The sequence below is a fragment of the Suricata suricatta genome, chromosome 15 (assembly GCF_006229205.1).
Source record: "Suricata suricatta isolate VVHF042 chromosome 15, meerkat_22Aug2017_6uvM2_HiC, whole genome shotgun sequence".
In the NCBI taxonomy this organism is placed as follows: domain Eukaryota; kingdom Metazoa; phylum Chordata; class Mammalia; order Carnivora; family Herpestidae; genus Suricata; species Suricata suricatta.
The window spans coordinates 71,961,173-71,969,458 of NC_043714.1; the positions used below are offsets into that span (position 1 = coordinate 71,961,173).

At 45.5% G+C, this 8,286-nt stretch overlaps 1 protein-coding gene across 1 annotated transcript in view; it reads left to right on the forward strand.

The window, feature by feature from the left end:
• KHDRBS3 (KH RNA binding domain containing, signal transduction associated 3) overlaps positions 1–8,286 on the forward strand; it is a 117,606-nt gene that overhangs the window by 50,690 nt on the left and 58,630 nt on the right. The gene's annotated exons all lie outside the window — the stretch shown is intronic.

Sequence of the window (8,286 nt, forward strand, 5' to 3'; positions counted from 1 at the left end):
TAGTGAAAACATTTGTCACGGTGGAGGTTAAAAAATTCCTTTTCAGACCTGCAGCCACAGGAACGTTTTAGGAATCTGTCAAATAGAATTTACAGGGACTCTGAGCACTATTTATATATCTTTTAAGATCAATTTAAATCCTCCAACTGGGCGGTTGTATTATTTTGAAATAGATTTCTGAGTGTGGAGCATGTCCTTACTCTCCCTTGTGTGGGCTTCTCGTTGCTACAGACCCAGGCTGAGCGCTGTCCTCTGATCATTCATTCAGGGTTAAGGTGCTGGGGCGGGGGCGTGTCTACTGACTGTATTTCTGTCCGTCCCCACTAGTACTTTATTGTGCAGGCTGATTGGTGCTGTTGACCTGTGACCTTCATGAACCTTTACAATGAGTTTCTACTAAGTAGCTTTGAAACAACTACTAAGATGGGGTTTGACTTTCGAGAGACCTTGATGTCAGTCCTTAACTACTTATTAACTGACTTGTCAAGCTTGGAGTCTTCTTCTGTCAAATGGACGTGATAGACCGCAGTTATGGTGGAACAGGGGGAGACTGTAAGTCACACACAGAGCCCTGTACTTGGTGAATCGCTGTCAGCAGAGCACTGGTAATAGTACTGGCGTAAGTGACCTCTTTCATTACTTTTCAGTGTGTGGCTGTGTAACATTACACGTGGCAGGTGCACGTGGGACATGTTGGACGTGGAGGAGGCCCCAGAAACTCTGTAAGGACTCCCTTGGTTTCCAGAGATATAGGGCTGGCGCACGGCTTCTCACCTTTCCTGGTCTCTTTCCGCCCTCTGCACCCTGCTGTGTGTCCAGGAGGCTGGTCCGGATGACGTGAGGCCTGTCGGAGCAGACACTGCCCCCTCCGGCTCGGGGCTGGGTCTGTGCCTGCCCAGAAGGTTTCCAGCAGAAGATTGTCCAGAGGGACAAGTGAGGGACAAGTGAGGTCAGAGCGTCTGTTAGCTTTGGCTTCCTCCCTGTCAGGTGCCAACCTGGTTCCCTCTGTGACCCAGCAGGTGTCCTGGCCCTCTGGTTTCTCTCTCTCTGTCTCTGTCTCTCTCTCTCTCTCTCTTTGCCTTTCCTTGCCCCTTCAGGCTCCCCGTCCTAGGTCAGTAACACCCCCCTTCCTGACTAACCCAGAGTACTCGGCCATTCTTTGTTGCTATGATTTTAGGTTCTTGGCACCTGTATATAGAGGCCTTTAGTTAAACCCTCTTCAGATTCCCGAGTTTGAATGCCATGTTTCCTTTTGAAATCCTGTTTTTTGGATCATCCACCCCAAAGAGAACAGAGGCTATAGGAATAGGCGGAGTTGCAGAGTATCAGGGTTTCTAGCTGACCGTTTCTCACACTGAAAGAAATTCCGTACGGGCTCAGCATAGAACTATACGGGTCCATTAACGCATTCTCTCAGTGATCTTTCTTTGTAGAGAATGCATTTTTTCCTTTTCTAGAAGCTTGATCGCGTTGTTAGCCAGACAGAATGTTTTAATGACCTGTTGATGGCGTATGTTGGGAAAGTGTCCTGCATTCGGGGTCCTGGCTTTGAGCCTCAGTAATGTTGTTTGAAAACTCTGTGACTTTCAGAAACGTGTTTTCAAAGTTGTCTCCTGTAAAATGTGAATAGCGCTCACCAGTCCTGGAATATTGTCAGGATCCCGTGAGATAAAGCAGTGAAAAGGCTGAATGTGTTTGTAACGATACGTTCTTTTCGGCCTCCATTCTTAGAGCGTGCACCTCATTCCAGCACCACATGCCAGGCACTGTGAAAGGGACCGAGAGGGGGTAACTGACAGTCTATTGGAGAAGACAGACATTGAGCAGGAGGTTAGAACCATGGTGAGCATCATACTAGAGGCTGTGTTTTCTTGGTTAACGAGTGTGGGAATTCACGGACAGCCTCTCAAGGAAGTAGACTCTAAGCAGAGACACCAAGAGAAGACACTGCAAGGCAGAAAGCCTGCGGAGGGTTCCAGTCTCGGAGAGCAAGTTCAGAAGCCTACGTATGGTATGGTGGGCAAGGTGCTTTAGAAGCTGTGGACGGAGGCGGGTGCTGTGGGATAGAGAATGCAGGGTGGGGACAGGAGCACAGGGGTGTCCCTGGGTGTTTTCTCTGATTGGGTCTTCAGTGGGCTTGACGCTTTCTCTGAATGGGAAGGCTTTGTCTCTGACGTCCTTCTCATCCATTTTATTCCATGTTACCTAAAAATAAACCGTCAGGTGCAGTCCCACAGCTGTTCATCCTGACAGACTGTGTTGTTTTGGACACACATACTCTCTCTCGTCCCCTCTCCCCCACTCTTCCTCTCTCTCTCCCTCTTTCCCCCTTCCTCCCTGTATCCCATCCATTTCAATTGGTCCTGAGCTGCCAGATCAGCTTTCCTTAAGGTCGTCTCCCTTCATGGCACTCCCCAGCTACTGACTTCTAGTAGCTCCGTGTTGCCAAACGGCTAGGATCTCAGTTTTGACCTTCAGAGCCTGCCTTGCCTTTTCATGCTTTTGTCCTCACTTCTTCTCTGTGTTGGCCCAAGATAATGACCCCCTTTCTCACCTTGCACCTGTTCAGTCTCTGCAGGAACCCAGGGCGTGGGGTCAGGAAATTGAGTTCATGCGTAGGCTTGTTCCCTAATGGGCTCTGTGATCACAGGATCCTGTCCTCATTACTCTCCTGAGCTATTCCATGTTGTACTGCTAGAAGAGACACGGGAAAAATAGGCTATTCTGTCTTAGTAAATTTCATCTATCAGCTGTACGGTCTGACTAATTGAATGGGCGAATGTGAACTAGTGTTACACAGGGTTACTTTCCTTCCCTGAGCCATTCATCATTTCTTTGTCTGACAAACTCCATTCCTTATCCTTTAGCACATATTTGCTAGCTTTCCAAATAATCTTCCAAATTCCAAAGCTGTTAGTCCCTTCTCTGCAGCGCTGTGTACATTATATCAGATTTGTCTGACTCCGTGCCACATGTTCTCTGTGCTCTGTTTCCAGCACCTCCTCCAATGTCCTCAGCGTATCAGAACTCGGGAGTTTTTGGGTGGGTGCCAGCCTTCATTGCCCACCCAACTGAACCTCATTGCTTCTTAAATATTATTAGATTCTCAAAAGGTTTTACATGTAATTTTCAGAAATATCTCTGTTGCTTCAAGTGAGATAAGGCTCCCAGGTGAATTCCCTGTGAGTTTCAGTGACATAAATACTTGAATGAAAAACCTAAAATGAATGATCCAATGAGAGTGAATCTCTGGATTATTAGCCAAGATACAAAATATAAGCATGGACATTTCTGTGTAACATTTTTGTTCTATTCTGTTAAGGTCTTTAATTTTTTTATGTTTAAAAATTTAATTCTATGTAAATTTGAACCCATAAAATATCCATTTTTTAATAATTTTAAATAACATGGAAGATACAGTGAAAAGCATCCTATTCCGTATTGAACTGTCTAGTGCATTCTCTCATGTGCACAGGTTACCACTGTTTCTTATGTATAAGGAGGGAGACATTTTCTGTGAATACGAACATATGTTCTTACCCTGTTTGCCCGTGTGTGTGTGTGCACGCGCATGTGCATGTACACAGACTGAACGGTGTATCTGGTTGACATCTTTTTCTATCAGAACACAGAGTTCTTGGTCTTGTAAAGTAGCTCTGTGCCGTTTCGTACTGTGGATATGCCCTAGATTCTAAAGCCAGACTCCTGTTGATACACACTTAGATGATTGTCAGTGTTGTGTTATTAAAGACAATGTCACAAATGGATAGCTTTGTACATAATTTACACTTATCTAAGTATATCTGTAGGTGAATTCACAGAAATGGAGTTGCTCAGAAAAAGGAAAATATCAGCTTAGATGTGCTTGATTCTATGAGCGAATTCAAGCATTTTTTAATGAAAATTTATGGTGCTCAAAATTTTTAATCCTTTAAATAAATATTGGAAATTTAACTTATGTAAATCCAAAGATTATTTGGCTGTTTTTTAGAGGATTAATGGATTTTACTATATTTGGTGGATTAAAATAAAAAGGTAAATGGCCACTGCTTAGGAAGCTCTGTATTAGCCCAAGGCAAAAGCAACAACAAAAGAAAAAAAATGAACAAATGAAAAAGACATTGTAACTTACACTAGACTTCTGGACTGACAGAAATTTGATGTCAAACATTTGAAACCATAACATTTTAATCCCCTACATTATCTAAAACCTAGTCTCACATTTGTGTATTATTTATGAGCCGGGAGATGGCCTTGGTGTGGTAACAGGTATAATCTGGGGATTAGTGGAAGTCAAATCCCTTACCCATCCAACCTCAGAAACCGGATTAGATTTTCTGGAAGATTGGTCTTCATTGGCTACTGTTAACTAAAAGGTGACGTCCACCTTGGTGTCCCGTGGGCTTCCTTCCCTCCCCTCGAGAAGATCAGTGAGATGGTCACTTGGGTTTGGGAAGTGAAACTCCCAGTTGGGGACATACCGGAAAGCTGTTCCCTGATTTCCTAGATCATCTTGTACCATCTCCCACCCCTTTTCGCATTGTATATTAATTGTAAGTTCATGAAAACATCCAACTGCTTACTATAATCCTCAGTCGAGTGGAAAATACAGAATTGTTGATTGAATGAATAATGTCTTAAAAAAAACTCACACACACATTTTGAATTGGTAGCTAGAGGGCCTGGACAAGTGCAGTGGCCATAACTGGAACGAGGTTAGGCGCAGGGTTGGGGGTGCCCGGCTGCCCTGGGCTGTTAGGTCCACGCCAGGCAGACCGGCATGTGTGTGGTGTGGCATCAGGCGTCAACAGTTTTCAGACGACTCTTCAGCAGTGAAATACTAGATTTTAACATAATGCATAGCTTGCTTAGAGTAGCAAGATATTTTAGCAACGTAAGATTTTCAGAGTTGACTGTCTAGAGAAGGAAATTAGGTATCTTCTATATGTTTCTTTAATTCTTATTTTCCATTTCAAAACCTTAGGTATAGCTCTAACTTTTTTCTAATTTTTTAACCTTTATGATTTTACATGGTTCTTAAAATGTTTAATATCATTGATGCAAGGAATAACGTTTGAATGTTGATCATGGAATTATATATTATGCCTGTTATAAGTTTTCAAAATCATAAAAATGCAGTGTTATTTGAAAATAGGTAATTACGGGGCGCCTGGGTGGCTCAGTCAGTTTAAACGTCTGACTTCAGCTCAGGTCATGATCTTACGGTTCGTGAGTTTGAGCCCCATGTTGACAGTGCAGAGTCTGTGTTGATGGTGTAGAGTCAGCTCAGGATTCTGTGTCTCTGACTCTCTCTGCCCCTCCCTCACTTGTGCTTGCTCGCTTGCTCGCTCTCTCAAAAATAAACATTAAAATATAGGTAATTACATGTATATTAACGAACATTTATGTTCATTAAATTTTCTGTTTTCTTTCTACGGAGTTTCAGTATATTTAATTTTGTTGAATCTTTTATGCTAAAGGCATTTCCAATTATACCATAAATGCATTAGGTAAAAATGTGGGATGAATTTTCTTCTAATTAAAGCTGAAGTCATGAATTGTTATACTCGATGGAGCAGATGAAGTCTGACTTATTGTTCTTTACTAAGGAAAACAAAACTAGGTTAGCTTACTTGCACCATGACTTCAACGTTTTCCAAACCCTGTGTGCGTCTGTGCGCGCATGTTTGTGTGCACGTGTGTGTGTGTGCATGTGTGTATGTGCACATGCATTTATTATGAATAAAGATAGAGGACTTCTGGAAGAGTATATAAAATTGCTATAATCACTGCCTCTGGAGTATTGGTATAGGGGAAATCTTTTCTTTTCATTTTATATCCTGTTGCGCTGTTTTAAATTTTTACCATGTGTATATTTTGGTTTTATAGAAAAAAGTCAAAAGGACTCTTAAAAGGTTTTTCAACAATTAAGAAGAACCATCTCAGTAAGTCCTTGCATTTCACATCCATCTATTTTAACGCACGTTGTTCCCATACAGATTCTGTTTCGAATCAGTTTTCAGGATCAAAATGTAGGATGATGCAAGAAGGCAGAAAAATAGTCACTCAGTTTCTTTGGAGGCTTAGTGTTTATCTGCATCGTGGACACCGTGGTCAGAAGCTGCAGAGCTGACGTCTTCTCCTTTCTCCCAGTCATTCTTTGTATCGTCAGGACCTTTCCTGCTTGCCCCCATCTTCCTCCCCATCACGCTTAATCCCTGTTGTATAGTGTTTCCTGCCACCGATCAATTCTCCAGCACCAGCTGCATGTCCAGCACTTTGGTCCAATTCTGCTCCAGCACTGGCTCCTGGAGTTGGGGCAGGTCCCGCAGAACGGGGCCTGTGTCCCACCAGACACCCCACTTCAGACGTCAGTGGCAGGTGCGGCGCCCGGGCCACCCACACTGCCGTCGGCCGAGCTGAGTTAGGGTGATCCACGTCCTGTGTTCGGGTTGGATGATTCGCTAGAGGGACTCACAGGACTCAGGATGCATTTACTCACCGTTATGGTTTGTTCTAAAGGATACAAGTCAGGGGCAGCCAGACAGACGAAGGGGTCCTGGGACAAGGTGTTGGGGGCAGCACGGGGAGCTCCCATGCCGTCTGCAGGCATGCCGCCCCCCCCCCGCCTGGGCATGTGCCCACCAGCCCGGAAGCTCCCCACGTTCTCCTGTCGAGGGGGGTTTACAGTGCTCATTCTGTGGATGCAGCTGATTAAGTCATTGGTCACCGATGATTTTGAACTCCGTGTCGAGCTTCTCTTCACCCCCGCAGGGGGGAGCGCTGAGCAGGCCAGCGGGGCGGTTGCTCGGTGCTTCACATGGTTGGTGCTTCTGGCACGCAGCCCCCTTTTGCTCCAAGAGCCCTCTCCTTGGCATGAAGGCAGGAATGGCTGAAAGGGGCTTGTTAGGAATGATAAAAGCCCTCCGATCACTCGGGAAATCTGTAGGGTTTTAGGAGGTCTGGGCCAGGAACCTGGGACAAAGGCCAACTATATATTTTTCATTACATCCCACACACATACTGACTTTCTATCATGCATCGTTAAAGAAGAAATTATTCCGGCACTTGCTAAAAGGGTGAGGAAGACTTTATTCAGAAGTGCCGTGAGAGGTGTCACGACTGTCACTGTGGAGGCGAGAGATCAGGGCTGGCTCTGAGCACACTTGAGGTGGTCGGGGCAGGGGGGGGTTCGAGCTAAGGAGCAGAACGAAGGGGTAGGTGGCCGGACGGTTACCAGGGGGAGGCGTCGCTGCCACCAGGCCCTTCAGTGGTGACTGCAGCCTCCAGAGGTAAGCTGGCCTTCCGTTCACCCTAAGGTGCCACGAAGATCTTTCTTTCTGTCTTACACGACGTAAAACCGGTGGGCGATACCGCAGTGGCGCACTGTCTTTCTCGTCAGACAGACCTGGAGAGGAACCCTACCTTTGCCATTTATTATCAGCACAGTAACCTTTCTGAATTTCCCATTTGTCATCTCTTGTGAGGACTGAATTATGTCTTGAACGTGGCATATTTTATTTTATTTCATTTAAAAATTTTTTTTAATGTTTTTTATTTTTGAGAGAGAGAGAGAAAGAGACAGCATGAGCAGGGGAGGGGCAGAGAGAGATGGAGGCACAGAATCTGAAGCAGGCTCCAGGCTCTGAGCTAGCTGTCAGCATAGAGCCCGACGCGGGGCTCGAACCCACAAACCGTGAGATCAGGACCTGAGCCGAAGTCGGACGCTTAACCGACTGAGCCACCCAGGCGCCCCGTATGTGGCATATTTTAAATTCTAGTCTTCCCAGCCCAGCAAGCACAATGGATGAATATGTGTTCCCCTTCGGACATCAGACCCCAGCCGGGACCTTCTCTGTGCTGCGCTTCCCCTCCTTGAACCTGGGAATGTTGGGCTCGGTCTGTGGAGAGACCAGTGCAAGTGCACACTCACCCCGCACTTGTGCAAGCACCTGTTGGTGTTCTCTGACACAGCCAAATGCTCCAGGCAGCAGTGTGAGGAGACCGCATGCTGATATTTCGCAAGATCTGGAAGGTACACAGAGCGTGTGCTTAGTGGTAGATGTTCGTTAAATGAAGAAGCATTTTTACATAAATAAAATTTATGTTCCAGTGGGAGAATGTCGTGGTCCACTTGGGCTGTAGAGCAGAATACCATAGGCTGGGGGAGCTTAGAAAGAGCAGAAGTTTATTCCTCACACTTGTAGGAGCTGGCAGTCCAAGATCAGTGTGCCTGTGGATTCGGTGTCAGTGAGAACTCACTTCCTGGCTCCTAGATGGCAGTTT